Here is a 26,383-nt window from a genome sequence, read left to right as displayed (position 1 = left end):
TTTCAGAACCACAGCATTGCTTTTGTTGCGCAACCCATCTTTGATGCTGATCTTTGCAAAACTTTACAAACCAGAATTTAAGGTACTCTGTTCAGCAGGCCTAACTTGGGATCCCTGTAGCTGAACCTCACTCCATCATGGTCAGTTGTCGTTTTTTGGTGCTATTTTTCACTAAAACCTTTAAAATTGATTGTCTCTGGTTCTACAAATTGGATTTTTGTCATTTTCATTGTATTTTATTTATTAGAAATTACTCTATGTAGATCTGGTGTGGGCTTCTTTCATTGTGTGTTTTCACTGTGTTACTATTTGAAGTGTTGCACAAACACTTTACATATTGCATCTGAGTTCAGCCTGACTGCTCTCTGCCAAGCTACCCGAGGGCTGAGCACTAGTTAATTTAGGGTTCTCTTGTGACTTCACCCTGAGAAGAACTGCAGTTGCTGCTTGAGAAGGGTTTTACCCCCCTCAACCAGTAACTCAATTTCTTACACCTACTTAAATGGGAATTTAGAATGTTATTCATACATTCAGGGGTTAAAGTTGGAGTCGAAGGCTTCTTTTGTATTGCTAATTGTGGACACACTAGCGTGATGACGTTTCATAATGAGGCAAAATTTCACTAATTGTACAGGTTGTGATATGTATTTACTGTACCCTTAAGTGTTATTTCTTTGTGCGTAATAGGCTTAGTTCCCACTCTGTATGTCTCCTGAAAGAAATCTACCACAAAGAATATTCTTTCCTTTTCTCTTTGCTTGTGTTAAAACATAATTTCCATCATTGTATTCACTAAAGTTCACACTTAGTTCCTGGATGTAATAAGGAGTGTCTGTTGTTCATACTTCTGAAAGCTGTGAAAAAATCTGTGTTTTGGTAGTGGAATAGCAAATCAACTACCCTCTTATTTTGAATATAACCCATGTGGCGTGATTCAAATACCTTAAAGATTTATGGCTAGAGAAAAGACAGCAGTGTAGCTATCATTTATGCAACGGGTGCAATGACTCTGAGATGGTGAGGGTCCAGTGTAGCTTAATTATGACTCTCTTTTCTATACACGCTGAGTGCAACAAGCCCACTACCTTTTCTTGCATTAGTGCTCATTGCACCCTTGGCACACCACTGAAAGGCAGATACATTCAATGCATTCAAACTTATGAATTGTCTCTGGAAACAAGTTGTAAAAAATTGATTTATTGTTTGAGGGTCTGGAAGTCTCAGTCAGGCAACAACCACAAATCTAAATAGAGTGTACCACAAAAAGTCACTAATTTAAATGGTGCTCAACCCTCTGGATGCTTGGCGCAAAAACAGCTAGGCTTAAATTAGAGGAAATGAGTAAAGTATTTATGCAACACTCAAATAGTAATAAAGTTAACATGCAACACAAGAAAAATCTCAAAACAATTTAGAAAAACAGTGCATTTTAATGAATATAATGACATCAAAACAAACAAAATTCAATTGGTAGAACCAGAGATTTTGAATTTGAAATGTGTAAGTGAAAATGGTGCCAAAAAGGAGAAATTGCCACTTGCAGTTATCTGGTTGCCCTGGCCCGCAGGAAAGTCACAAGTACATGTTGACCGCAATGTCACTCATGCCAGATACAGGTACCAGATTAGTCCTACTGAAAGTTACCTTCTTAGGTCCTGGTGCGAGGAGTTTCATTTGTGCTGGAGAAGGCTGCGAGGAGGAGACTTTCGGTGCAAAGAGCAGGTTGAGTTTTGCAGACAGTCACTGCTGTAGTGCAAAGAACCGGTCATCACTGGACGTTTGAAATGCCAGTCAGTGCAGGCTGTCATTGATGTAGTGTGAAGTGCTGGTTTCCCGTCGCCTGCCAGGATCGGTGTGCACCTTTTGGTGACCAGGACCCACCCCCAACAAAGGCCAGAAACAGGGCTAAGGCAGGTCCAGGCAGGGCCATTTGCAGCTGGTCAACTGGACAGTTGAAGGGCAGCCTCCGGAAGCTTGGTGTTTGCCACTGGCTTACACAGAAGGCTAACAAGCTAGCCCTGGAAGTCACTCTGGTGGTTCTGGGTTCATGGGAGCAGGTCACATGTTTCTTTCTCAGACAGCACAGCAGTAAAACATTCTTTCTTACAGCAGAGCAGCAGGGTAGCAGGGCAGTTTTTCATCTGAATTTTCCACAGGCATAGGAGTGATCTGATGAGTGGTTCTGGGGGCCCTCTTTTTATATCTGTTGTCAGCCTGTGTGTTAGGGAATTCCCTGACCTACCCCTGAAACTGGTTCAGGTCAGTTGTTCCTCTTCCCCTGGTCCAGACACCAAACTGTCAAGCCTGACAAAAGACATGGCAGGCCTGGTGTCAGGTTCCTTTGTGCCTTTTGAAGTGTAAATGAGGCTGGGAACATCCCGTCCAGAACTAACCCCCCCTTTTCTCACTGGAAACAATGTACAAACCTCAACAGCAGAGCCACTCACAGGACAATGGCAGAAAGGATCAGTTGGATGCGACAAGAAAATGCCAACTTGCAAATTACTAAGTGGCATTTTCAGAATTATAACATAAAATCCAACTTCACCATTAAAGAGTGTTTTACATTTCAATTATTTAAGCATAAATGGCTTATCAATATTTGGTCCCAATCTGAAGTTAGTATGTATTCAATGTAATAAGGTAACCCAGTATTAGTCAATGGGAGAGATAGTCCTTACCACAGTGAAAAATTACTTTAGGAGATTTTCACTGCTGGGACATGTTAAACCTAAGTACCCATGACCTAATTTATAAATACAATTCACCTTGCCCTATGAGCCTTTGGGGGTTATTTTAGGGATGACTTATAAGTATTTAAAAGGAAGGTTTCGGTGGTGAAAATGGCAGTGTAAAACTGCACTATGGGCTCTAGTGACAGGCCTGCAACATGTTTTGATAGGCAACATTAGTGGGTTGCACAATGAGGGCTACATCTTCCTTAAACTAGTAGCCTTTAATTTACAGGCCCTGGGTACATGAAGTACATGTTACTAGGGACTTACAAGTAAACTGAATATATTAATTAGGTGTAGGGCAATTTTACCATGTTTAAAGGCATGACAACTACCACTGTTCCACTGATTAGCAGGGAAAAAGTACAATAGGTCCTAAAAACCAACGATATCTGCTCAGTAAAGGAAGGGAAAGGAATGTAAAAATCTGTGTGACCCTGCAGAAAGAGCCGGGTCCAACACAACCCATCAACCTTTTGTGTGGAAATTCTTGTCCGGCATCTTTCTCCATCTTTTAAAAAGGCACATCTTTGTCTTGTTTGGGTTTTTTTAAGTTTATAATTTCCTGACTCATTTACTGAACCCTTAATGATATAACAGTTCTCTGCCTTATCCAGACTTTCTACTAATTCCTCAAGTCCCTGACCAATAAGCACAGATGGCGTGCATATTTTTCTGTACCACTTACGTGTTCAAGAACGTAGTTTCCATGTTATTCATTAGAGCATGAAATGAATTTCCATTGTGACAAAACACATTGAGGCATATGATATCATAAAAAATAACTATATTCTGGCTTCTGTAGGTGTTGCGTGTCTCAGTATTTTGTATGAATGCATGTGACAAATACTTATATATGTTAAATGTTACTATAACATGATAAACACATAGGCCCTCATATGACATTGGCGGTAAATGCCACTTACTTCCGTGGTGATGGCCACCAACATACTGCAGTGCTTGTGAATATACGTTCGCCATATTATGACGCACACACACAAAACCAACAGAATACAGTTACATACACAAATCCGCCAGCCCAATGGTAACATGTCGGCATGAACACCCATACCGTTATGCCAACAAAACAACACCCACCACATTATGACCCACGAATGACCACGGTGGACATTCAATGGCGTTAAACCATTGGCGGTACACACTGGCGCCCTCAAAACGGCCACCCCAATACAAAACAACACAACATTGGCCTAAACGAAAATCACACACCTGACACTGATACACACACCACACCCACCCACTGCACTATAAAACACACACCCACATTACACACAACCCTTTACGAATACCAATGATCGCCATGAGACTAACACAAAGACCAATGAGACAACTACACCCACACACCACAAACACCCATCCATCAGTCATGCACCCCACATCCTAAACCCCACCACATCACTCACCACCCTCTGCTCAACACACACCACACAACACCTATGTCCCCACTAAGGCACCCCTGTTTCACTGATGAGGAGTTACAGGACATGGTGGAGGAAATAGTCAAGGTAGAGCCACAGCTGTTTGGAGCACAGGTGCAGGAGATATCCATTGCCAGGAAGATGGAGCTATTGCGGAGAATCGTGGACAGGGTAAACGCCGTGGGACAGCATTCAAGAAAAAGGGACGACATCAGGAAGAGGTGGAACGACCTATGGGGAAGGTACGTTCCATGGCAGCAAGGCACCAGCTTGCCATCCTGAGGACTGGCGGTGGACCCCCACCTCCTCCCCCACAGCTCACAGCATGGGAGGAGCAAGTATTGGCAATACTGCATCCTAAGGGACTCACTGGAGTAGCCGGACCACTGGACACTGGTGAGTCAATATTTACTACTCATCACCCCAAATACTTGCATGCTATCACACCCCCTCACCCTCACTCCCATCACTCCACTCCATCCCACACACTGCGCCGACACATCTGACTAACCCCAATGCCAAGCCATGCATGCTATACCAATGCATGGACGGCCCTCCCAGCTCTGCATGTACATCCATCACCAAAGAATGCACAAAATGGAGGACTAACAATCCCACAATACATCACCATACACAAACAAATGTGGCAGGGCTACAGCAACAATAGAGGGGAAGCAAGGGATGTACAATATGTCAGAGACATGAAGCATAATACATCACTTACATCCCCACAGGTGCCCCAGCCAATCTCACAAGCGAGGAGGTACCACGACTATCTAGTCCCCCAACAGAAGATGCCCCCATTGATGACAGTAACTCTGGACTTCAGGATCTGGATGAACTACAAGGCCCATCAGGGATGACTGGTCAATTGGCCACCCTAGCCCACTCACAGTCCACCACAGAGCCTCCCCATCAGTATCCAACACCACAGCACACACCCAACATCCCCACACCTCTGTTCCCAGGACCGGTCAATCAGCAGTGTGCCCACCTGTACAGGGACCCCAGTCCACACCTCACCCCCAAGACATTAAGGGATCTTGGGTCAGTGGGCACACCATTCAGGGGATCCAGGCACAGGGGAACAGGAACACTGGGAGGACTGCTGTGCGCCGGGGGGAGGACAGGCCCAGGGAACCGACTCTCCAGGAGGCACTCACTAATGTCCTGGGGGCTTACCAACAATCCCAGGACAAGATGGGCTAGATCCTTACCAACATGCAGGAGAACAAGCGGCTTCAGGAGGAACCACATCTGGTGATCAGGGAGGATTTGCAGGCCCTCAACACCACCATGGTCTCCATAGCAGGGTTGCTGGCAGATATGGCCAACATCATGAGGGAATGGACAGCACACCAGCGGGCCCCTACCACTAGCCAGTCTACTGTCCAGCCCACCACTTCCACTGCAGCTAGTGGGCAGGAGGCCATGCCACAGGATCCACAGGCCCCCAGCATCCCTCCCCCTGCAGAAGGTGAACCACCCCACAAACATTCCCTGCGACCCAGGCAGAAGCCAGAGACACTTGCCAAAACCAATAACACCGCAAGGAAATGAGACCCTCCTGAATGTCCTCCTTGTGTCCCAGCCTGTCACCTTGTTCACTTTGAACTGCCTTTGCTCCCCTTTCTATGGCTCCTTGGACACTGGACGTGTGCTACAAACAGACTGGAACAATACTCTGGACTTTCCTCAACCATTACCCTATTCCATTGCACTTCTCCATCAATTATTTGCACTACAATAAACACCCTTGAACACAACATGAGTGATAGTGTTTTATGTGATGAAAATGTGCATTTATGGAAACAGTCACATCATGTGCAAATGATCTGAACACTGTGATAGCATACATTTAATGACCTATAGCTGTCTGTAGTCATCACATCAGTACACAGTTGTTATATCATCAACATCTGCTAAATGAGAAGTCATAGGTGACAGTAAGTAGAGATGCAAAGGAAGTGAATGCCATCCTGCTACAGCCACACAGAAAATATCAATAATCAGAGCAATGGCCAGTTCCACTGTCCCACCTGTGTGTTATTGGAAGTATTGAGATATAACTGATGTTCTGTTGTCCACATGCTCATCCTCTGCCTCCTCATCCTCATTGTCCTAAGGGTCCAATGCTGCCACAGGTGCATTTCCAGTCTCCTCCTCCTGCAGAGACGGCACATGTCATCTGAGGGCCAGGTTGTGCAACATGCTACAACCTGGCAGACCTTCTCGGGTGAGTAGCATAGGGATCCACCTGTTAGATGGAGGCATCTGAACCTGCCCTTCAGGAAGTTGAAGGTCCTTTTAATAATTCTCCTGCTTCGCCCATGTGCATTATTATAACGATTCTCAGCCCCTGTCCTGGCATTCCTCACACGGGTCAGGAGCCACAATAGGTTTGGGTAGCCAGAGTCACCTGCAAGTATTGAGGGACAAACGTAAGTCTTACACAATGGTATGGGGTTAACACCAGAAGGCATACACTGACATACATTGGGTGGGGAGTCAGGCTCACCAGTTATCCACACCATGTGCCTCTGTAGTTGTGCCATCACATTTGGGATGCTGCTATTCCTCAGGATGAAGGCGTCATGCACCGACCAAGGATACTTGACAGTGACGTGGGAGATGTACTGGTCCACCAGGCACACCATTTGCACATTGAGTGAGTGGAAACATTTCAGATTCCTGAAAACCTGTTCATTGTGGTGGGGGGACAAACGCAAATGTGTACCGTCAATCGGCCCAATAATATTGGGTATATGTCCCATTGCATAGAATACTGCCTTCACAGTGGCCAAATCTTCCACCTGGGGGAAAGCAATGTAGCTGCATATGTGTTTGACCAAGGAAAACAAAACCCTTGCCAGCACGATTGAGAACATTGGCTGTGACATTCCTGCTGCCAAGCCCACTGTCACTTGGAAAGAACCAGTTGCCAGGAAATGGAGCACTGATAGAACCTGCACAGATCAGGTTCTAATTGAACACACAGCTCTGTGATTGTGGCCCTGTCCAGTCTATAGGTCAGTATTATGTGTCTGTCCTCCAACGCAGCCAAGTCCACAAGGTGTCTGTGCATGGGGTCTTGTCTCCTCCTCCTCCTTTTCATCTGCAGTGGTAGGTATCTTAGTACACAAGAGTGAGTAGGGTGTGCACTTTAAAGTATCACTTGGATTAGATGCATATCACTGAAAATACCACTAGGCTTTCAAATCACCAACCTACAGAAAGGTAGATAGTCTCTTTTATTCAACTTAGAAGCTCACAGGAATACAGCAACCCATCAATCTGGGGGGAATACCTCTACCTCCTCATGTTCCTCCAGTTAACACTGGGCCTCCCAAAGGAACCCAGGATCTCCAATGTATTGTACAATTCACAGACACACATACATCCAGAATATGCATACACAGCACACACTCTTACACACACCCTGCATAGCAGAACATCTCCCATTTATTGCACCCTTCACAAGCACACCTACACGCACAGTGCTGTATCATCCCTGTATTGTACCATTCACAGGCACACATACATCTAGCACATTTATAAAACAAATGCACTGTGCAGCATCGCACATCAATCTGATGTAGGTCAAGCACACAGCAGCAGAACTTTAAAAGAGTGAGCCTGTAGGCCTCACTCCAATAACACAGGCAAAAAGGCCTGTTTCACGCCTATTGATCACTACACGGTATGCTGCCATCGTCATACTCATGTTACTTAACTCCTGGCAAAAGCAGTATCCTTTCACCTCTATGAGGGTTGCACTTTAGGGGACCCCTCCCAAGCCAAAAAGGCATCAATGTGTGAGACAGGCCTTTGTCATGGCACACATACATGATCCATGTTCACCCATGATAACAAACAGCAGCATCAGGGATCCAGACATCATTATATATGGGGCACTCGTGGCAGCTGTAAATGTCCATCAACATACCAGGAACTTTTCTTTTCCAACAATTGGAAAGCTAGTATGGTAAAAGCTAAATTTTATGCAATTTAGCCTGAATCACTTACTCCTTTTTATCAGATTTAAGGTACCTCTTTTGTTTTCCTGAGGGATGTGATATTGTGTGCCTGCAAAGTCACATAATGTTGGTTGAGGTCAGGAAACTTCATTTTGGCAAAGATGGTCAAATATTCCTAATTTCACCTGCCTGACTTTGAAGAGAAAAAGCTTAATCCATCTCTATCCCAGACTCTGGGTGTTTTATCCATGAAGGATGTGCCCCCAGCACAAAAGAAGTGGCCAGGAAAACAATACAGGGCTTAGGAATCGTGCAGAGGATGGATATGGGTGCCTCAAACTGTGGAACTGATCTCAGGAGAGGCAGGAACTTAGATAAACATAGTTTATCTTTTTTAGGGAGTGCCCAAGGAGCATGGAATGGTGGAAGGGGTGCATTCACGTGGAGTGCACGGATAAGCTATGGTGACAGTAGCTGAGGAGCAGCAGTACACTTTCTTTACTGTGCAATTCTAATAACGCACAGTGTCCCATTTCCTTGAAAAGATTCTGAAGCTATCCTTTTGTTTAAACCTCACAAGTTTCACACAGCCTAAACAAATTTAAAATTTCTTAAAAGTATGTAAAGTTGTCAGATGACTATTAGGTAACATCACTTAGTTACCTTGAATTTTGCAATACAACTTATGCTGTCACAGTTGTCACAGGAAATGCATTACTTTGAACTCAACATAGGTTTAGGATAAGTAGCAACATTTTCTTGAGCGTAACCCACCAAATACATGCTGCTTGCCACTCTTTCAATTCTTTTCAGCCTGCTGGCACCTCAGAAAACGGAGAGAGAAGACTTACTGCCATATGAGCATTGGAAGGTGTTTGCTCATCCACCTAACTTGAATCTCTGTGCCCAAGTCTTGGCTGCAGAATCGGGAATCAAGTTCATATGTGGACGTGCCTCTGCTCTGAAAGCTACCTTCTGTAGCAGCTTGCTTTAAATAGTTATATGCAATCAAAGCTGAAAATGTTCTGATCTTAGGGAGAATTAATGGTTTTAGTATTTAATGGATTTGTCCACGAAGTCAACTGTGATATTGCCAAGGAACTCATAATCCTGAGATGGGAGGAAATTCCTGTTTGTGATTTCTGGCCAAATATGTATTTTGCCAACACTTGAAATGAAATTGTGTTTGTGGGCAAGCAGTGACCTTTTTTGTGATGGGAAAGATACTGGTATTATAAATCTAAGATTTGTAAAGCTCGACAAATCACTCATGAGGGTCTCAAGGTGCTGAATTGTAGGCACGGGTATATTAATTGGCTTATTTACAAGCCTCTAGTTCCTCCTTGCAGCGCCCTAGCGTCATTTTTTTTTACGCTAAGGCAGCGACAAGGAGGCCTTTTTCCCACACCAGATTTACAAAGTGGTGCAATTTTCTTGTAAATATGCCCCTACGTGTTTAGCCCAGAATCACAGGATGTTGAGCTAACCCCGACACTCAAACTTCCCCCTGCTCCGAAGTTGCCAGCTCAGGCCAATACACCACAATGCTATCCCATATTATAGAGATCTCTCTGTTTGTACTCTACCCACTTTAGAGAGAGAAAGTTTGTGAGTGTGTGTGGTCTCGTGGCATGGCAAATCTTTTGCTGGCATTGGCCACTTGCCCTACAGCCTTGAATTCAGACAGTTAAAGGGTATCAGTTGTGAGATTAATATGTATGACCTGCACGACAACTTCATGTTTGTCATTTTGACCAAAAGAATTAGCTTACTTGACTTTTTTTGTTTAAAATACTTATTGAATTTTTCTCATATGTTGTCCTTTCAGATTTCCAAATACTGTATGAATGTCTTTTTTCATGAGAAAACTGAATCAATAAGCGCATGTAATGTTTACTTTAATTACTTCCAGCATGTTCCACTTAATAATGTGAGTGCAGGTTAAGTGTAGATAGGAGCACGGATGTTCACTGAAAGTTGTTGCCACTTAGTAGTTGTGTAATAAAGTTATTGGAGTGATATGCTGTCAAGAGACAGGTTATAGGAAAGTCAGATGATCTATAGTGAATCAATAATGGGTCTGGCTGCACCATAATGCCCTTTTTGTTTTTCTTCATGAGCTATGACTCATGATTTAGATAACAAATTTGAGTAATTTATGGAGTCTTCTTCAGCTATGTACAGTGTTGAATAGCTCCCAGCCTTGTAATGCTGCTACATGCCTGCTCCCTATCTGTGAATTCCAATTTCAAAATAGGTTATTGTCTCTAATAACATATCTCAAGAGGGAGCCTTTTGTGTTTTGTAATCGTTTTCATGCCTCACGAGTAAACTTCCACAGGTGCATGAAATGAAATCCCATCATCATTGGTGTCTCTAACATAGGTTACCACGTTACACTTGAAATTGGACAAATGGTGTAATTATCCACTGTTTACAGTAATTATTCTTTCTGGCATTGACATGATACAAATGTACTTATTTACAGCTGTATACATAACACTTTAAACTGTATTCACTCTACTTTATTTAACTGACATATTTTCTCTCTTAATCTCAGCATTGTTTTAGCTTTTAACTTATACTGCATGTAGTTAGATATAGATATATTTCTGTGTCACAAACCTTAAAATGAGGTGTTTTACTAAGAAAAACACCCAATTCTAACAGTTATTTGTGAATTGAGGCCAGAATTACAAATACAAACCCCATTATAACTCAGACTTTTTGATTTTGCACCTCAAATGGATTTGCTTATTTGCGTATTTTGTGTAAATCTATGAACACGTTTTAGAATTTTCAGTCTATAAATCTTAATGAATTTGTGAATATCCAAAAATGTACACATTTGTATGTATAATGAATGCCTCTCTATTGACCATGGAAAAGTTCAGAAATTTAGCCTTGAGAAGAACAGAGATAAATCCCAATCCCATCTGTGGTGGGGAGTGATGACGCTCAGGCCCATATCCCTGCTTCTCTTCTGATGATGAATCTTTTTTGTTACTTGAGGGGTAAAGGAGAGTCAAACATCAATTAAATTTAATCAACAGTGTAACCTATTTGGGAAACATTAATTCTAGGAGGCAGATGATAAAGTTCAACAGTTTTTATTTTAAAGTTCAAAGGTTAAAAAGTAACGCATTGAATAAAGTTAAGTCGAATAAGCATAAGGCATACTAGAATTTCAGTTGGTGCAGTACAAAAGAAACAAAATCGTATGATCTGTATGCAAGTTGCGGTCCTCTTGCCTAATCATTGGATAATCTAAATTAAGCTAAGAACCCTCTACTAGACTAAAGGGAAATCCTAATTAAGACTCAGGAATTATAGGAAAGTGCCATATTAACAGAAACCACAGTAGAAGTTCTGACAGGGAGGGTGTGTATGGCATGAAGCCACAAAAAGGAATAAGGAGTAGTGAGGTGTGTACCCCTCAAGAGAATATGTTCTCGTCTTAGTAGGTGAATACTAATTAAACCTACAGAACCTTTGAGAAATACACATCATCCACACCAGTAGTTTTCCATCTTCTGTGCACAGTTGAAATAGTAACTCTCCTCAAATTTCACATCCCACAAATTGGTCATCTGGACAACCTTGAGTGCCTCTTGATGTCTGGTACACATACATGAGTCTTTTCTTCTCAGTTCATTTGTGCAACATGCCTTCCATTAACTGTAGACTTTCACAAACAGAACTGCAAAGAGAAACATTTCAATGCAAGCAAACAAAATCAAATGTTTCAGGCCTTTGGTTATGCTATCTTAATAAGGCAATCAATGCACATTTGAAATACATAAGTATAAGTACATCTTGCAATTATAAATGGAAACAAGAATTATAAATGAAACATGATTATATACAGTCACACCATATTAAAAAATACATACATGTAAAATGCATAAGTATGAGTACTACATTTTAGCATGTTGAAGTCAAATATTAGAACACACATAGATATTTACTTCTAGTCTTTTACAATTAATGCACCTTCAGTAACACAATTTGGATGCTCCACTTTACATTAGTAACTTTAAAACACATAATATAAGCAATGTTGATTACATTATTATGTCACTTCTGTAACACATGATAGTGCAACCAAATGTATGCGTTACCAGGAGAGTAGCTGAAAAAGGCCAAAATTGGTGTGTTATACTGGAAGGGGTTTCTCAAAGTAAAAATATGTTCTCCTTAGGGAAAAACATTGTTAGAAGTGCTGTTGTACTTGCACGTCACATGTATATATGTACATTTCCACGTGCCGTAATGAAATTCACATGTGTTAAGCAGGAGTACATCTAGGGACTGTTCACAGGTTTCCTGGTATACCTCTGGAAACGTTCCTATAGAATGAGACAGACAAATGTGTAATTTTAAATGTTCTGCAAATCTTAGTAGTCATTTGGATGTGAGTGTTTTTTTCAATTCTTGTGCTTTTTTCCTTGCCACATGTATATGTATTGTATTGTATTGTAGCTTTTCTATAGCTCTTTCTGTACCTTTTGTGGCTACATCAAAGTGATTTCCATGTGGTCAACAAGTTATGACCCAATTTGCCAGTATATGGATGAGGAAAGTTGTGGGTTGCATTCACAACTATTGTCTAAAGTTTTGATAGTGTATGGTTCTTGTAGTGTGTACTCCAACCTTGTATCAGTAGCATGTAGCAGTGCTTATACATAAATTGGTATGCAAAAGATGAGGACTTGGATAACTTCATAGAAAGTGTATAGAATCTAGTGTCATTTTATGTTATCTGTTCATATTTTGAGTGAAGTGAAGCCTTTATTGGAAATTTTAATGATGGCTGCTTTGATACTCATAATTGTTTGTGGGGGTGAGATCCAGGGTTTGCATGGTAGGCCAAGTGAAGGTGTTAAAGGGGTTATGGCTGGCACCCTACCTAGGGAAGCTCTGTGAGACCACCAGTAAATTACTTAATTTGCCAAGAGCAATAAAAGCCAAGCCTCTGGACACACTGATATACCAATAGTAAACCACAATCCTCGCAAAACACAGTTACACCATCAGAAAACCACAATATGGAGACTACGCAGGAGCAATAGAAAGTCCTTCCAGGGAGGCACTGATAAACCATGAATAAGCCACTTTCTGGAATTCTGCCCACTAACACATGCATTAGTCCTTGCCAAGGCCCAAGTCACTCTCAACTGGCAAGGTAGATGGTTACTTATTCCCCACTGAAGAGTTGGGGAACGAACGGGGTTGTTTGTCATCTTATTGTTAGTGTAGACTTTTAAGATCATGTAATAAACCTAGACAGTGTGCTTCAGACTTTGCGCAGCAACATGTATCAGAACACATGAAGCAGAGTGCCAAGTAAGTGTGAGAAATAATTTTGCAGGTAACATATACACACCAATATGGCTTGATGTCAGCAGTCTTCAGATTGTGAGTGCCATAAAATCTATATTGCTATTCAGAATTCAAGGTGGCTTAGATGATCCTTCTTCTGAATGAGAGTCTGTTCCAAGACGTCCATGTTTGTAGAGAAAAGCAGCAACCATTGTTAAGGCATTCAAAAGTCACCTGTAGAATACTGTCTAGAGTTCACCTATGATCAACAGAAACCCAAACCCACCAAGACAGAACTAAGAGACTTTGGCCATAATCAAGAGTGATCCATTATCCAGAATGGTATTTCCCAAGGGAATACTGCTCCAGCAAGTTTTAAAGTTTTTAGTGTCTCCGAGTCTACAATTAGTGGGTCTTCAAATTTTGCTCTCGATAATTCTGGGCCTGCAGACATCATGCCCTGATTTCTCAGAGGAGCTGTGGGCTATGTGGGCAGCAGCTGTTCTCAACTTTGCAGCATGAGGAAAAACAAAATGCTTCCCCATCTGAAACTAAACCGACTGTTTATTGTTTCTGTGACCCCTGCACAACAGCCTTAACCCCTTAGCTGCTGGGCCTCTCGCCCCCCCAGAGCAGAGCCCTTTTTGCCTTTATAGGGTAGTTTGCATTTAGGCTTTCATAACTTTTTGTCCACATAAGCTATCCATGCGAAATTTGCTTACTTTTTTTCCACTATCCTAGGGATTCTAAAGGTACCCAGAGTTTGTGGGTTCCCCTATAGGAGACCAAATAAAGCTAAAAGTGTTTTTTTGCAGACAAAATTGAAAAAAAAAGGCTGCAGAAGAAAGCATGTGTGTTTTTTTTCCCCTGAAAATGGCATCAACAAAGGGTTTATGGTGCTAAAATCACCATCTTCCCAGCTTTCAGGAACAGGCTGACTTGAATCAGAAAACCACACTTTTCAACACAATTTTGGCATTTTACTGGGACATACCCAAGTTTTACTATTTTTTGTGCTTTTAGCCTCCTTCCAGTTAGTGACAGAAATAGGTGTGAAACCAGTGCTGGATCCAGGACTGCTAAACATTTCTGAAAAGTAGACAAAATTCTGAATTCAGCAAGGGGCAATTTGTGTATATCCTACAAGGTTTCTCCTTCAGAACATAACAGCTGAAATAAAAAATATTGAAATTGATGTGAGAAAAACAGCCATTTTTCTCCGCATTTTACTCTGTAACTTTTTCCTGAGATGTCATATTTTCAAAAGTAATATACCGTTATGTCTGCTGGACTCTTCTGGTTGCAGGGATATATAGGGCTTGTAGGATCATCAAGAATCCTAGGTACCCAGAGCCAATAAAGTAGCTTCACCTTGAAATGGGTTTTCATTGTTTACCGGGTGTACAGCAATTTATTTGGTGAAATATAAAGAGTGAAAAATAGGTATCAAGGAAACCTTGGTATTTCTGAAATGGGCACAAGATAAGTGTTGGGAAGCAGAGGTTATTTGCACATCTCTGAATTCAGGAGTGCCCATACTGGCATGTGAATTACAGGACATTTCTCAAATAGATGTCTTTTTTACACACTGTCTTACATTCGGAAGGGAAAAATGTAGAGAAAGACAAGGGGCAATAACACTTGTTCTGCTATTGTGTGTTCCCCCAAGTCTTCCGATAAAAATGGTACCTCACTTGCATGGGTAGGCCTAATGCCCGCGACAGGAAACGCAACATGGACACATCACATTTTTACATTGAAATCTGACGTGTTTTTTGGAAAGTGCCTAGCTGTGGATTTTGGCCTCTAGCTCAGCCGGCACCTACGGAAACCTACCAAATCTGTGCATTTTTTAAAACTAGACACCTAGGGGAACTTAGGATGGGGTATCTTGTTGCGTCCTCACCAGGTTTTGTTACCCAGAATCCTTTGCAAACCTCAATATTTGGCAAAAAACACTTTTTCCTCACATTTCGGTAGAAAGTTCTGGAATCTGAGAGGAGCCACAAATTTCCTTCCACCCAGCATTCCCCCAAGTCTCCTGATAAAAATGGTACCTCATTTGTGTGGGTAGGCCTAGTGTAGGCAACAGGAATAGATCGCACAATGGTCAATGTTGGTCCTTACATGAGGGCAACTGTTGATCCTGGGGTGATCCATTCCTGATGCAGGCAGTAGGTACAGGCACTCAAGTGGGATAGCCTTTTTATCAGGACAGGTGGGCAAACACTGGGGGGTAGGAACTTTGTTGATCCCAGCATATTCCTGTAGTTTGTGTGACAGAAATGCAAGAAAAAAATGAATTTTTATTCAACATTTCACCTTTGCAGGGTATTCTGGATAAGAAAACTTTGGCAAATCCAAACAAGACACACCTCTGTGGACTCCCCCGGATTTCTAGTTTCCAGAAATGTCTGGGTTTGGTAGGTTTCCCTATAAGGCCGCCAAGCCCACAACCAAAAACAGAGGTGCCTGCCTTACAAAACCAGGTTGTTTTATGATAGATAATGTTGATGTCTCCACAATACGATTTGGGGCTGAACTAAATTGGGGAGCTCCCAAGAGAGCACTCTTTCTGTGCTTGTTGCCGCATACACATGCTCTCTGGGTTGGGCTACCCCGCTATTGTCCCGCTGCACAGACTGTGCTTGCTAAGGGACAGCAGGACTGTCATCATCACCTCCCTCAAAATCAATGGAAGAGGAGTTATCGAATGGGACTCCTCTGACTGAAAAATCACTCCCAGAGTCTGCGCCATTGTCCCTCAGATGCTGTCTCAGTATCTGCTGTCTCAGTTTCTGATCCTACGTCAGACCTGTCCTCTATAATTTGAGGGAGGGCTTGAGCAGCAGTATTCCAACCAGATACCACCTCTGCTACTGGCTAAACTGTTGCTCTAAAACACTAACCTACGTAGACAGTAACAAAATTGCTGGTGTGTGTGTGTGTGATACGTGCAACAGTAGAGGTCACCTTACCTTCACTCTTCCCTCAATCACCACGTTGTTTCAAGACACAAAAGACACACTATTACTTCACCTTATCACATACCAATTGTCACAGTCTTTAGTGCCTCTAGCACCCAGTCCAACAATCATTACTGGTGTTCTCACTCCCATGACGCCCTCCTCGGATTCCGTCACCACCACCCAGAAAAAGTGCCCTTCATCTCTCCATAGTCCCCTCCTGCACATACATTTCATTTGTATTATAGTGCAGGTAATGGCTGACATTACTAATGTACTCAGTTATTCACATAAAATACAGATTTGATCTTTGCAGTAGGCATATAAACCTTCTGCGCTACTATATGGCATCAAAACTGCCACTAAACAAAAGTCAGATCCTTTTGTAGCAGAAACATAATCACAAGACTTACTTGACTTTTTTATTGCTGCCTAAAAGCTACAGTTGAAACGCATCACTTAAAGTATGTGCATTGCTTTGAAGATGCAAGCTGCAACTACAAGAGAATTGGTGGCAAATATATGTGTATATATATATATATATATATATATATATATGTATATATATATATATAGAGAGAGAGAGAGAGAGAAAGAGAGAGAGAAATCACTTTTATATATGGGTGTGGGCTTCCTGGGGACCGAGAACAGCCCCCAGGGAAACCACACACGTGTTGACAAAAGTGATCACTATATATATAGATCTATATATGGACATCTATATCGATATATCTTTTTAATAGCTGTAGGGTTTCCTTGTGGGGGCCATAATGGCCCCCAGGGAAACCATACAACTATTTAAAAAAAGTAATGCCCCCACAGGGGGTCTTCCTGCTCACAGGCAACCCCCCTGTCAATTTATTATTTTATTTTTTAATTCCTTTAAAAAAAAAGAATCCCCTGGGGGTGCAATTGCGTCCGCCAGGGGTAAACCTACCTTTTTAAAAACATATGCCCCCGGGGGGGGGGGGGGGGCTCTGTCCGTTTGCCAAGGGGGCCGACCCCCCCCCCCAAGTGAAATCCTTGGTGTGTAGTGGGGGTTACCTGGCCCTCGATCGCAGCTGCACTGCTTGGGAAGGCCTCATTTGAAAGGGGAGAGTCTCCCCTTTCAAACAAGGCCTTCCCGTACGTTGGGAAGGCCATTTGGGGCTGTTTTCCCCACAGGAGCATGAAGCGGCCACAAGGCCACTTCCTGCTCCAGTGGAGAAAACAGATAGTGATGTTAGCGCACTTGGCAGCGCGCTGACGTCAGAAAGGGGCAGATGGGGGTGTGGGGGGAGACACAGAAGATCTTCTGTGCCTCCCGGGGTATTTTTTAACCCCCTCCCTGGTGTCGGCCACTGGTCATGACTCACACCAGGGAGGTAGTGTGGGCATTGGCCAGTGGTCGACACCCGCCCTTTTGGGTTAAAAAGGCCCCCATGAATTTTGCACTTGCTACAAGCAGCAGGTGAATGTGTGCAGATTTGACCTCATTATTTAACCTTGAATGGGGAAATCATGCAGATTTGGACATGGTATTCCTGTGTCCAGATATTATGCCCCATTTTGTGGGACATATTTTGTAACCAGCAATTTAGGTAAGGGATACCAGAGGGAATCAGAGATTAAACCATCCAATGCCCCCACTCCTAAATTCCGGAATTCATAATGAGTCCTTTTATGATGTTCAGGCAGGAATAATAGAAGCTCAGGCAATGGAGGCACAGAAAAGCCACAAGTAAAACACTTAGGGAATCCACCAATGAGTTATAGAAGTCCACACGATGGAGGCCATGTTAAGCTACTAGTAATATAATATTTAGATTTATTGTACCATACTATGATTTTGTATGGCAATTTCTAACCCTGACAAGGTGCAGAAACCCTTTCCATATGGGTGCCGCCATATTTGGTGGTTTATTTAAAACATTAAAGACCTTTGTCATGCATCTTTATCATGCTGTCTATCACACAATTGGAAGGTGGTTGCTGCACAGTTTGATATATACAGCTGTCACAAATTGCTAAGCAATCTGTGATACCTTATACCCTTAAGAGGTTGTGAAATAAATCTTGTGAAAGGTCATTCACCTATGTGAATGGTCATGTGAGCTGAAATTCAAGTGTATACTTACCATCAGGCAGTAGTGTTACCTTGAAAAATTATATGCAGTCATCTAAGAAGGGACAGAATTCCAGCCAAAGGAAGTACAACATGATATCAATCTATAGCCCCTGGCAATAGTGCCAAGCCTCAAGATAACACCATAAGGAGTCAATATAGGAGCGGCATAAATCTAGCCCGTGGAGTAGTGTTAAGCCTGCCAGCCATGCCAACTGAAAGGGTGACAACGCCTTTTGTCATTTTGCAGCAAAGTGTCACTTAAATCATGAAGATCAGAATGCTAATGTAGACATTCTGGGTAGTCCCCTAAAGAGATATTTTAAATATATTTCCACAGTTTGCAATTTTCTTGGGGACTGGAAAGCATTTCAATGATTTGGAACTACTTTTCAGGAAGACCTCATTTAATGAAACATCATCTGCCACTAACAAATAGAGGATTCCATCATCAGTCAACATATACAATATACTTATGCAATAAGGGGGTCTAATTAAAATTTTGAATAATGCATTTCATAACTGACCCTTTTTGACTGGAGAGGTAGCATTTACATCATGTTAAATTGTTGCTGGCAGGGGAATATATTTGAAGAAACCAACCATTGGAACATTTTAATTAGCTGACTTAGAGGTGGCAGTTAAGAAGATGGGTCAAATGGTAACATAGTTTGAGTTATTATATAGCAATGATTGTGTTTTCAAATCAAATCGTTCCTTTTCCATATAAAAATGTATGTGTGCAAAACATATGACATTTAGTAAGAGCATCAAAACACTATGGCCCTCATTCTGACCTTGGCGGGCGGCGGAGGCCGCCCGCCAAAGTCCCGCCGTCAGGTTACCGTTCCGCGGTCGAAAGACCGCGGCGGTAATTCTGACTTTCCCGCTGGGCTGGCGGGCGGTCGCCTTCAGGCCGCCCGCCAGCCCAGCGGGAAAGAGGCTTCCACGATGAAGCCGGCTCGGAATCGAGCCGGCGGAGTGGAAGCTGTGCGACGGGTGCGGTTGCACCCGTCGCGTATTTCACTGTCTGCACAGCAGACAGTGAAATACATTTAGGGGCCCTCTTACGGGGGCCCCTGCAATGCCCATGCCAGTGGCATGGGCACTGCAGGGGCCCCCAGGGGCCCCGCAACCCCCCCTACCGCCATCCGGATCCCGGCGGTCGGACCGCCGGGATCTGGATGGCGGTAGGGGGGGTCGGAATCCCCTCGGCGGCGCAGCAAGCTGCGCCGCCTTGGAGGATTCAATGGGGCGGCGGTACACTGGCGGGAGACCGCCAGTGTTGCCGGTCCGACCGCGGCTTTACCGCCGCGGTCGGAATCCCCATTGGAGCACCGCCGGCCTGTCGGCGGTGCTCCCGCGGTCCTCCGCCCTGGCGGTCTTTGACCGCCAGGGTCAGAATGACCGCCTATGAATCTAATCCTCTTAACAGTTCCTCAATGTAAAAGATCATATTGTTTAGTTATAAGGAGATGTTTCAGAATGTTTTCGGTGTTATTCTGTTTTAGCTAGTCACAGGATCATCAGATGGTGGCAGAATTTAATAACGGAAGGAGCAATTCCGGTTCTTTGCTTTACTTTTCAGACAATAACCATTGAAACTAAACTGAATGCATACCCCTCAATATGAGACACTAAATGTAAGAAAGCATTTAAAACAAGCATTCGCAAAGCGAGTAGGTCTGACTTTGGAATTGCTTCTGCACAGGTTAATTTATTTTATATTATTATTGCAAGGATATGCCACAGAAGTAAAACAGACTGGCACATATCTGTGGTCACCATGTGCTTACAATACAAAATCTTACATTTAAAAGCAGCTACTGGTATGGCTGTTTTGCTGGTGGTGTTTAAACAACAAGCCTTTTGATTTTGCCATGCCCTTCACTGTTATTTTTTGTGCAGGTTATAGGAAGAAATCATCACAAAATCACACCGCCAAATTGTAGGCTTCTACAATGTAACAATGTAAATTCAACACTTTCCAACTGCAACTTTACGAGCGAGACAGGAAATAAGCCACCATCTAACTGGGAACTTGAAGCGCAGGCAACGTAAATAGACATTTGGTTAAGATAATATACGAAACTAAAATTTGAAAAAGCACATTTTAGACAGCTTTGTCACTGAACAAAAGGTAACTATTTTTAAGCAGAAGTGAACTATGTGCATTGCCTTCATGCAATCACTTAAATTGAACGTAGTGAAATAGTAAAGTGGGCAGACCCATTGCCCCATGCTGAATACTGTGGTGGGTGGAAGCAAAATGTGAATGAATCAAAATGAAAGCACATAGGAAGCAAGTCATAGGATTTGGGCGCTCACAGTGAGTCCACATAATAGCATTAACATTCCAATCTTAACATGGTGCTCCTGGCAAGAGGATCTTCCCAATTCCTCTAATGTTTCCAGGGAAACTCACAGTGACAAAAAACAGCTGTCAGGGCACTCATGAACATGTAATTAGAAGTAAGTGATGTATCAATATGCAACGTATATTGGTATTAACAACATAAAGAGTTTCAAGCTCAATTTATGCTTGAAACAGAAAAGTTCATCATAGTAAACACAAAGTTGTCCTTTGAAGTCAGTGTTCATGTAGTAAACACAGCATTGAAGTCAGTATCCATGTAGCACATACAGCCAACACGTGTTTCGTCCTATGACGAAACCACCTATTGGTTCGAGAATAGTTCCCGAGACTGAGGACGCTGCAGGGGAATTCGACCGCGGTCGTTGCTTTTTCTGGAACATTGATACTTATGTGCACGATAGGAAACGGTTCTAGAATACTTCATGTACGTCCTAATTTTGGATATTATACATACTTTTTTCAGACTTTGGATTGGTCTTAAGGAGACTGGTTATACATGTAGATGTATTTAAGTTAAGCCCTGATGAAGTCCGTGAGAGTACTGTTCTCATAGGACGAAACACGTGTTGGCTGTATGTGCTACATGGATACTGACTTCAATGCTGTGTTTACTACATGAACACTGACTTCAAAGGACAACTTTGTGTTTACTATGATGAACTTTTCTGTTTCAAGAATAAATTGAGCTTGAAACTCTTTACGTTGTTAATACCAATATACGTTGCATATTGATACATCACTTACTTCTAATTACATGTTCATGAGTGCCCTGACAGCTGTTTTTTGCAAAATGTGAATGACAATGCAACAGATTAATGGATGAAACTTGCTGACTAAAACCATCTCTGTGTATATATATTATGTATGATGTAAAAAAAAAACTAAAACGCAAACAATAATCTGATATGAAAATTGACGTTGTTTTTAAAGGGCATACCCAAAAATCTGAAAAGGATCATAGGTTTTATCAGCGTAGGGTCAAACGACCGCAGTGAAATGTTCATGTGTCAGACTGTTCTAGCAGAGCTGGAAAGATTTCTAGTGCAAAAGACTGCCATGAATCTCTGAACTAGTGCACTGTTTTACTGTCTCATGTTTCTCACTAATGGTATACTTAATTAGGGTTTGTGGGACAACCCAAATTGGTCATTTTTTTAGCAAAACTGTGTACAGTTCCCAAACCCAGAGTAGGTCGATACTAAATGTTGGTTTCAGCTGATCATAAAAAGTAGCTATTTTCACCTTAATTCTTCTGTAGTAATTGGTTCCCCGCTGTTCCTGGTAAATATGACTTGTGGATCACAACTGGATCTCCTCTTTCTAAATGAGTGCATGTCTTGTCTCAGGTAAGCATGTGGGTGCATGGTAGGTGGGGAGGCTGGTTTGGGGTGTACCCCCTGTATGAATGAAATGTGTGATGTGGTAGGATGCTCAATAATGGTGAAAGAGCTAAGAAGTAGCTGTCTCTCCTTGTCGTCCATGTTCCTTCATGTTACCTCTTTCGATTTTCCCCTCCCTCTAAAATTCAGTATGCAGCCATGTGTACTGTCTGACCTCAATATACATTCCGAGGAAGCACATTTGTACTCTGGCCTAAATTCCAAAGAAGTTTCACTAGATCAAGGTGTGAACCAAAGAGAACTACTGAGACAAGATTTTAGCCTAGTAAGTTCACCAAATAGTGCAAACACCAAATAAAATGCTATGCTTGAATAATACCTCACCCTTGTATCCTGTGCTATTTGATGAGAGTAAATTATGCCTATCTACAATGAACAAGTGGTAAAATGGCAGCTTTACACCCAGATGGTTGTTATGGGGATGTGACTAACTGAAAAATCAATAAACTCTTTGAGAATTGGTACGTCTAAAACTTTAAGGTAAAATTTGAATTCAGCTGGGCACTTGGAAATGCAAACTGTCCCCATGACTGGATCTAATCAAGTCTCTCTCCTCTATATATTATTAATATTTGGACATGGTGAGGCTTAGCACACTGTTGTAGAGAAAGGAACAGACCAAAGACAGAATCCATATCTTCATTTAGGTTTCCAAGCCAAATCCATAGAACTGTGGAGAGGTTCTAAGCTGCTGAGACTTGAGAAAGAGGTAGGTTTGCCTGTGTGCTTGACACCTACTTTTCACCACTAAGGCATGTGTGCTTCTAGTGCCCGAGGTACTTAGCACCACCTAGATTAAAGAAAGATGATATTCTACTGCTGTCATTATCTGTAATTTTTAGCTGCATGTTCAACAAAGCATTGAAGGAGTGATCCCAGCATGTGGTCGTTTGCGGTATTCCTTGAGGTTGCCCATCACCAATGTGAGCCCATGCACTCTTCATGGTGAGGTTATGTTGTGACCTGATGATATCACTGTTGTGTGCCTGGACACCCAACAAACACAAGGGGCATGTGTGACACTGTGAGAGTCACTCCATGAAGTAGCCCATTAATCTTGTGAGCTCCTGCATCTCAAATGTGAAGTGGTATGTGACTTTGCAAGTTGGACCCCATATGTGGTCTTTCATGCCCTTGAACTCCTTGTGAGGCGACCCTAATCAGTTGCTTAGAGTGACTTCTGCAAGCTGCAAGGACAGCATGCCCTGCCTGTCTGGGATAGTCTTTAAGGCCAGAATGACTCTGCCTACACCTGCATCTGCACTTCACAATTGCAACCCTTTGGTACAATCTGATTATCATGAAAGTGAATGCTTGAATCACCTGACGGAGATTGTCGCTGCCCGACCTTCCCTCCAGTGCTGAAATACTGTGTGCTGATAAATATAGTTGCCCCACCATTACAGATCCTGTGGACACAAAGTAGTGCTGAGACTCTGAACATGACCACATACAAATAGAAGCATATGCGCCACCATACTATGTGCTTGGTTAAATCATAGATTACCATGATTATAACCCGGGTGTCTCTGCACGTATTTCTCTCTCCCCCACTTACTACAGAAAATGGTAGTACTGCATTTTCTATGGGAAGCCAAGTGACCCAAAGTAACTTTGTGCCACAGAACTTCATAACGTTACTTACCTTGTTTACTTTATTACATGTGCTAGTTGAAGTCAACTTTCTACTCCCACCACACCCCCAGTAGTATGCCTTGGCTGTTGACTATACAACCACCTGGAAGTAAAAGCCAAAAAAAAGGCCCTTGGAATTTCAGTGCACTTGCCGTACTATCTGATGCCTTTATTTTCAGTGACAGTAGCTATGCTTGTACATGAATTACCTAACTGCCATTGAGGTATGCAGACCCCTTCAGGTTCACTACGTCTTGCCTTCAAACTATGATACAGAATTAATGTACACCAAATATTTATCACATGAACAATACAATCAACTATTCAATAGCAACTTCAAATGAGTTTGAATCTCATCAAATATGGGCCATAATCATTTGGATGAACCTAGTCTAGCTGGGAGTCTCTGAACCCAGAAGCAACAAATATTTAAAGAATTTGGCAACATCTCCAAAGGGAAAAATACTTTGATTTACAGGACTAATTCAACAATCTGTTGGTATGCTTTGTGTACACATTCATCTACACTTTCTAGTGCTTTCCTGTTTGGGACTGTAACACTCAGAGAGAGCCAGGCCAGGACACTGTTAGTACTGTAAATGAAAAGGGATTGTTAAACACAAGTTGGGTGCCTAGTCTAAGGCTGTTGTAGAGAATCGAATCAAAATCTTTTGCATTTTTACAATTAATGTGGACATATTTTTTTTTTAAGTGTATATGTTTCTCCTTAGAACATAGGGGGTATACAGGTCCTGACACATCTGTATTGATATATGTTTGCCTGCCTTAGCTTGAAACAAATATTTTACTGTGACAGCCAGGGTAGTCGTCAACAGTGTGCCTTTGTACCATTTATGTACATGCATTGCTTTGAAACCTAGTCACTGTCATTCCATGTTCTTGGTCCATATTAGCTGTGGGACAACTCAACAAGAAACTCAGTATACGTGTATGTAAATGCAACTGACAATAAATATTAATGAAAACACTCATATTCATGATTCATAAAGTGATTTGTAAGAGTAAACCTACATTAACTGTTGAAATCTGTTGGATTTACCCTGGTTTGAAATTTATAAATGTTTACCTATCAGGTGTAGATGCAATTTCTTCTCAGTAGTTGTATACTAAAAATGGGCACTACTACAAGAGATGCCCACTAACAGAAGGTGTGGGTCAAGGGGGCTACAAGGCTGTGGTGTGGACAAGGGGGCTACATGCTTAGTCTTGTGAGTTTGAGAATGCCAACAAACATGATACTATGCTTGTAAGCATTCACAAAGTGCTCTACAACCATTCGATAAGCTGAGAGATTTACCCCTACAAATAGATGGCACACATTCCTTTCTGGGGAGGTAAGGGAAAAAAAAACAGAGCATAGTAGTTATATATAACTGGTGAGTTTCAGTGTTTTGTTTTATTTCTAAATGATAGGGCTTTTTCACGGAATTTCTAAGGTTTTCTTAACTTAAGTTAAAATCTTACTACATTCCTTACATTTAACTCTTCTTTAACCTTTAGTTTTTTCAGTGAATTGCTATGTGTTTTTAGTGTACAATAATATCATATTATGATAGGTTTGTGGCCAACCCACTGCACATGACATGTGGGCATGTGCATGGGGGTTTGATGAAGACCGTGTGCCTAACAGCCTGTGGTTGACCAACCCCTGTCTGCGCATGCAAACAGTTAAGCCCCCATTAGGAGGCTACAACCCACATACCTCCACAACATATTGTTCCTTTTTTAATTGTTTTCCAGATCCTGCAGTTTCCCCTGGGAGCCATATGGGGGTATGCAGGTTCCTGAGCGATTTACCGAAGGATTAGATGGGACCAGCTCCCTCTGGACTTCTGTGGGATGCCGGTGCCTCAAAATATGCTTTTTTGAAAGGGCCCTTTGGAGCACCACCTCATGGTCCAGGAGGTCAGGGTATCTTTACCCAGCACCCTTATACTTTATTTTGTTTTTATGTACAGAACATAAAGACCTAGCTCCCAAGTCCTTTAATGGCAAACGCAAAGTTTTGTTGAGATTGCGGCCAGCCAATCACAGAATGAGTTCTCGTTGGAGCAAGACAGTCAACGTGTAAAAAAAATATTTTTGGCAAATTGGAATGCTTTATCTTTTCAATACTGCTCTGGGACCACCTGCCAATGTATCCAAACAATTTTTAACATTCATTTCTCAAAATCTGCAGAACAGAATTACACTAAATCACAAAAAGCACACCTTCTGACTAAAGATCTAGATTTCCTGCCAAGTTTGGTGTAATCGATTCAACCGTTTTTTTTGTGTACCATTGTCTAAATTTTCCTATGGAAAATGCATGGGGTGGAGTGTTTAGGCCCCACCCACACCCCCTTTTTCAGAAGTACCACCTGAGGGATCATTTTGAAGTTTTTCAGTAAGGAGCTGAGGTAGAAAA

The 26,383-nt window shown here is 42.2% G+C and overlaps 1 protein-coding gene across 2 annotated transcripts in view; it reads left to right on the top strand.

The window, feature by feature from the left end:
- The window catches only part of PLCB1 (phospholipase C beta 1), a 2,042,221-nt gene that overhangs the window by 404,002 nt on the left and 1,611,836 nt on the right, over positions 1-26,383 (top strand). The window lies entirely within an intron of this gene.

Source organism: Pleurodeles waltl, chromosome 5 (assembly GCF_031143425.1).
Source record: "Pleurodeles waltl isolate 20211129_DDA chromosome 5, aPleWal1.hap1.20221129, whole genome shotgun sequence".
Lineage (NCBI taxonomy): Eukaryota > Metazoa > Chordata > Amphibia > Caudata > Salamandridae > Pleurodeles > Pleurodeles waltl.
The sequence above is the reverse complement of the archived record's forward strand: the minus strand, read 5'-3'. Positions and strand labels throughout refer to the sequence as shown.